The sequence below is a fragment of the Eubalaena glacialis genome, chromosome 9 (genome assembly GCF_028564815.1).
Source record: "Eubalaena glacialis isolate mEubGla1 chromosome 9, mEubGla1.1.hap2.+ XY, whole genome shotgun sequence".
Taxonomy (NCBI): Eukaryota; Metazoa; Chordata; class Mammalia; order Artiodactyla; family Balaenidae; genus Eubalaena; species Eubalaena glacialis.
The window spans coordinates 126,007,899-126,013,898 of record NC_083724.1 but is presented as its reverse complement, the minus strand read 5'-3'; positions in this window follow the sequence as shown (position 1 = coordinate 126,013,898).

Genomic DNA, 6,000 nt, shown 5'->3' with positions numbered 1-6,000 from the left:
AGAATCTGAAAACCTATGTATCGATATCTCTCTGCAAGTGAATCAAGAGGGTGTAAAGCGGCATAAACACAGCAGGGAAAAGCAGCAAAGCCCCATTCTAAACATAAATTACTTAAAAAAACCCACAAAACAAAGACAGTGAAAGAGAGAGAAATTCTTACAAAATCAGTTCAGGGTCTATGATGCAACCTGGATTGACCATATCTAGACCCACAGCTGGATGAGACATAAGGCTGGACACTCTTGGGGCTGAGAGGATTGGTGAGGTTGGGTGAGCAAACGCAGATACTTTAAAGTAATACCGCGGGGTACCCACCCCATGGGTCTCAAATCTCCAGGTACAAGGGCATCTTCCTACATCAAAACATGCATGGGAAACCCAGAGGTTTGTATGCCGTGAGATCGGGAAAGGCTTCTAAAACGCACCTCATTTCTCCTCTCCTTGTGCTCGGGTTCACCATTCTAGCCGCTTGACTAAACATCTCCCTACTTGGAGAATCAGCACCTTTAACCTCCTGTTTCGTACAGGTTGCAATTTGTCCTGAGGATGAACGGGAAGACGGGAAACCAACGAGAGACTAGCCCTAGGTGTTGGGACAGGCACAGGTCACTCCATTTTCCCATCAGGAAGAAGAATGAAACACAGGCTCCGCCTGCCCCCTGGAAGCCGAATAGGACCTGAAACAATCCTGCGCTTTTGCGGCCAGCTCCCAAAAAAGCGAGGAGACAAATGGAGCTCAGGGGCACTGCAATTCACAAACGTGCAGAGTTATAAAGGAGAAATCTCGTCCACAAATATATTGAGGGAAGGCAACGAAGAGGATTTGAAAGCAAGGCAGATTTGCAGGAAACAGATTTCAGGAGGTAGATTCGACTCGCCTTTAAATCACATGAAAAGCGGCAAAACGTTGACAGTGATGCCCTTGGCCAAAAAGGGCGTATGCGTTTTTTCCTGAATATATTCAGGAAAAAACGCATACGCCCTTTTTGGCCAACCAAGCAAGCCGGAAGGGCAAATCAGCGCTACAATGAAGTCTTGCTTGCCCTCGGTCAAAAGGGCCATGCTGAAAAAAGTGTAAAAACCAGAAAAGCAGGACAGGCCATGGAGACATGGGAGCCTTGCTACGCTGATGGGCGGGATGTAAATTGCCAACAGGCACTCTGGAGAAGTGTACGGTGTGTCCTGAAACAAGTAATAAACACAGCTTAGAGAGCATAGGGCACTTCCACTCATGGGCGTATAAATTGGGAAAACTAAAAATCAACAAGACACAGGCACCCCAAACTTTACGGCTGCTCTGTTGCCAAGAACCTCCACTTCGGTACACCTTCAATATCCCAGGAAAGAGAAAAATGGATAAACAAATGGTGGTACTTGGCACAATGGAATATCACTCAGTCATGAAATCAATGTCATAAGGCTAGTTAGCAGCATGATGAGTGGATTTAGTGATGATGATTCTAAGTGAAATAAGTCACACAGAAAAAGACACTTATCCTAAGATATCGCTTATAGAGGGAATGTCAAAATCGCTACACTTGAACTGAATTACAAAACAGAACAGAGTCACACCTTTAGAAGACACACTATGGCTGCTTAACGGGAAAGGTGAGGTGGGGTGATGCATAAAACAAGGGTTTGAAATTAGCTCAGAGACCGCTCCATAAGCCAAATATGTAATAGACAAGGCCTACTCCCTGCTCAGTGAACTGGACTCAACACCCCCTAGTCACCGCACAAGAATATATCTGACTAGTAAGAATCTGAAAACCTATGTATCGATATCTCTCTGCAAGTGAATCAAATGGGTGTAAAGCGGCATAAACACAGCAGGGAAAAGCAGCAAAGCCCCATTCTAAACATAAATTACTTTAAAAAACCCACAAAACAAAGACAGTGAAAGAGAGAGAAATTCTTACAAAATCAGTTCAGGGGCTCTGATGCCACCTGGTTCGACCATATCTAGACCCACAGCTGGATGAGACATAAGGCTGGACACTCTTGGGGCTGAGAGAATTGGTGAGGTTGGGTGAGCAAACGCAGATACTTTAAAGTAACTCCACGGGGTACCCACCCCATGGGTCTCAAATCTCCAGGTACAAGGGCATCTTCCTACATCAAAACATGCATGGGAAACACAGAAGATGGTATGCCATGAGATCGGGAAAGGTTTCTAAAACGCACCTCATTTCTCCTCTCCTTGTGCTCGGGTTCGCCATTCCAGCCGCTTGACTAACCATCTCCCTACTTGGAGAATCAGCACCTTTAACCTCCTGTTTCGTACAGGTTGTAATTTGTCCTGAGGATGAACGGGAAGACGGGGAACCAACGAGAGACTAGCCCTAGGTGTTGAGACAGGCACAGGTCACTCCATTTTCCCATCAGGAAGAAGAATGAACCACAGGCTCCGCCTGTCCCCTGGAAGCCGAATAGGGCCTGAAACAATCCTGCGCTTTTGCGGCCAGCTCCCAAAAAAGCGAGTAGACAAATGGAGCTCAGGGGCACTGCAATTCACAAACGTGCAGAGTTATAAATGAGAACTCTCGTCCACAAATATATTGAGGGAAGGCAACGAAGAGGATTTGAAAGCAAGGCAGATTTGCAGGAAACAGATTTCAGGAGGTAGATTCGACTCGCCTTTAAAGCACATGAAAAGCGGCAAAACGTTGACAATGATGCCCTTGGCCAAAAAGGGCGTATGCGTTTTTTCCTGAATATATTCAGGAAAAAACGCATACGCCCTTTTTGGCCAACCAAGCAAGCCGGAAGGGCAAATCAGTGCTACAAAGAAGTCTCGCTTGCCCTCGGTCAAAAGGGCCATGCTGAAAAAAGTGTAAAAACCAGAAAAGCAGGACAGGCCATGGAGACGTGGGAGCCTTGCTACGCTGATGGGCGGGATGTAAATTGCCAACAGGCACTCTGGAGAAGTGTACGGTGTGTCCTGAAACAAGTAATAAACACAGCTTAGAGAGCATAGGGCACTTCCACTCATGGGCATATAAATTGGGAAAACTAAAAATCAACAAGACACAGGCACCCCAAACTTTACGGCTGCTCTGTTTCCAAGAACCTCCACTTCGGTACACCTTCAATATCCCAGGAAAGAGAAAAATGGATAAACAAATGGTGGTACTTGGCACAATGGAATATCACTCAGCCATGAAATCAATGTCATAAGGCTAGTTAGCAGCATGATGAGTGGATTTAGCGACGATGATTCTAAGTGAAATAAGTCACACAGAAAAAGACACTTATCCTAAGATATCGCTTATAGAGGGAATGTCAAAATCGCTACACTTGAACTGAATTACAAAACAGAACAGAGTCACACCTTTAGAAGACACACTATGGCTGCTTAACGGGAAAGGTGAGGTGGGGTGATGCATAAAACAAGGGTTTGAAATTAGCTCAGAGACCGCTCCATAAGCCAAATATGTAATAGACAAGGCCTACTCCCTGCTCAGTGAACTGGACTCAACACCCCCTAGTCACCGCACAAGAATATATCTGACTAGTAAGAATCTGAAAACCTATGTATCGATATCTCTCTGCAAGTGAATCAAGAGGGTGTAAAGCGGCATAAACACAGCAGGGAAAAGCAGCAAAGCCCCATTCTAAACATAAATTACTTAAAAAAACCCACAAAACAAAGACAGTGAAAGAGAGAGAAATTCTTACAAAATCAGTTCAGGGGCTCTGATGCCACCTGGTTCGACCATATCTAGACCCACAGCTGGATGAGACATAAGGCTGGACACTCTTGGGGCTGAGAGGATTGGTGAGGTTGGGTGAGCAAACGCAGATACTTTAAAGTAATACCGCGGGGTACCCACCCCATGGGTCTCAAATCTCCAGGTACAAGGGCATCTTCCTACATCAAAACATGCATGGGAAACCCAGAGGTTTGTATGCCGTGAGATCGGGAAAGGCTTCTAAAACGCACCTCATTTCTCCTCTCCTTGTGCTCGGGTTCACCATTCTAGCCGCTTGACTAAACATCTCCCTACTTGGAGAATCAGCACCTTTAACCTCCTGTTTCGTACAGGTTGCAATTTGTCCTGAGGATGAACGGGAAGACGGGGAACCAACGAGAGACTAGCCCTAGGTGTTGGGACAGGCACAGGTCACTCCATTTTCCCATCAGGAAGAAGAATGAACCACAGGCTCAGCCTGCCCCCCAGAACCAAAATAGGGCCTGAAACAATCCTGCGCTTTTGCGGCCACCTCCCAAAAAAGCGAGTAGACAAATGGAGCTCAGGGGCACTGCAATTCACAAACGTGCAGAGTTATAAATGAGAACTCTCGTCCACAAATATATTGAGGGAAGGCAACGAAGAGGATTTGAAAGCAAGGCAGATTTGCAGGAAACAGATTTCAGGAGGTAGATTCGACTCGCCTTTAAAGCACATGAAAAGCGGCAAAACGTTGACAATGATGCCATTGGCCAAAAAGGGCGTATGCGTTTTTTCCTGAATATATTCAGGAAAAAACGCATACGCCCTTTTTGGCCAACCAAGCAAGCCGGAAGTGCAAATCAACGCTACAAAGAAGTCTCGCTTGCCCTCGGTCAAAAGGGCCATGCTGAACAAAGTGTAAAAACCAGAAAAGCAGGACAGGCCATGGAGACATGGCAGCCTTACTACGCTGATGGGCGGGATGTAAATTGCCAACAGGCACTCTGGAGAACAGTACGGTGTGTCCTGAAACAAGTAATAAACACAGCGTAGAGAGCATAGGGCACTTCCACTCAAGGGCGTATAAATTGGGAAAACTAAAAATCAACAAGACACAGGCACCCCAAACTTTACGGCTGCTCTGTTTCCAAGAACCTCCACTTCGGTACACCTTCAATATCCCAGGAAAGAGAAAAATGGATAAACAAATGGTGGTACTTGGCACAATGGAATATCACTCAGCCATGAAATCAATGTCATAAGGCTAGTTAGCAGCATGATGAGTGGATTTAGCGACGATGATTCTAAGTGAAATAAGTCACACAGAAAAAGACACTTATCCTAAGATATCGCTTATAGAGGGAATGTCAAAATCGCTACACTTGAACTGAATTACAAAACAGAACAGAGTCACACCTTTAGAAGACACACTATGGCTGCTTAACGGGAAAGGTGAGGTGGGGTGATGCATAAAACAAGGGTTTGAAATTAGCTCAGAGACCGCTCCATAAGCCAAATATGTAATAGACAAGGCCTACTCCCTGCTCAGTGAACTGGACTCAACACCCCCTAGTCACCGCACAAGAATATATCTGACTAGTAAGAATCTGAAAACCTATGTATCGATATCTCTCTGCAAGTGAATCAAGAGGGTGTAAAGCGGCATAAACACAGCAGGGAAAAGCAGCAAAGCCCCATTCTAAACATAAATTACTTAAAAAAACCCACAAAACAAAGACAGTGAAAGAGAGAGAAATTCTTACAAAATCAGTTCAGGGGCTCTGATGCCACCTGGTTCGACCATATCTAGACCCACAGCTGGATGAGACATAAGGCTGGACACTCTTGGGGCTGAGAGGATTGGTGAGGTTGGGTGAGCAAACGCAGATACTTTAAAGTAACTCCACGGTGTACCCACCCCATGGGTCTCAAATCTCCAGGTACAAGGGCATCTTCCTACATCAAAACATGCATGGGAAACCCAGAAGATGGTATGCCATGAGATCGGGAAAGGTTTCTAAAACGCACCTCATTTCTCCTCTCCTTGTGCTCGGGTTCGCCATTCCAGCCACTTGACTAACCATCTCCCTACTTGGAGAATCAGCACCTTTAACCTCCTGTTTCGTACAGGTTGTAATTTGTCCTGAGGATGAACGGGAAGACGGGGAACCAACGAGAGACAAACCCTAGGTGTTGGGACAGACACAGGTCACTCCATTTTCCCATCAGGAAGAAGAATGAACCACAGGCTCCGCCTGCCCCCTGGAAGCCGAATAGGGCCTGAAACAATCCTGCGCTTTTGCGGCCAGCTCCCAAAAAAGCGAG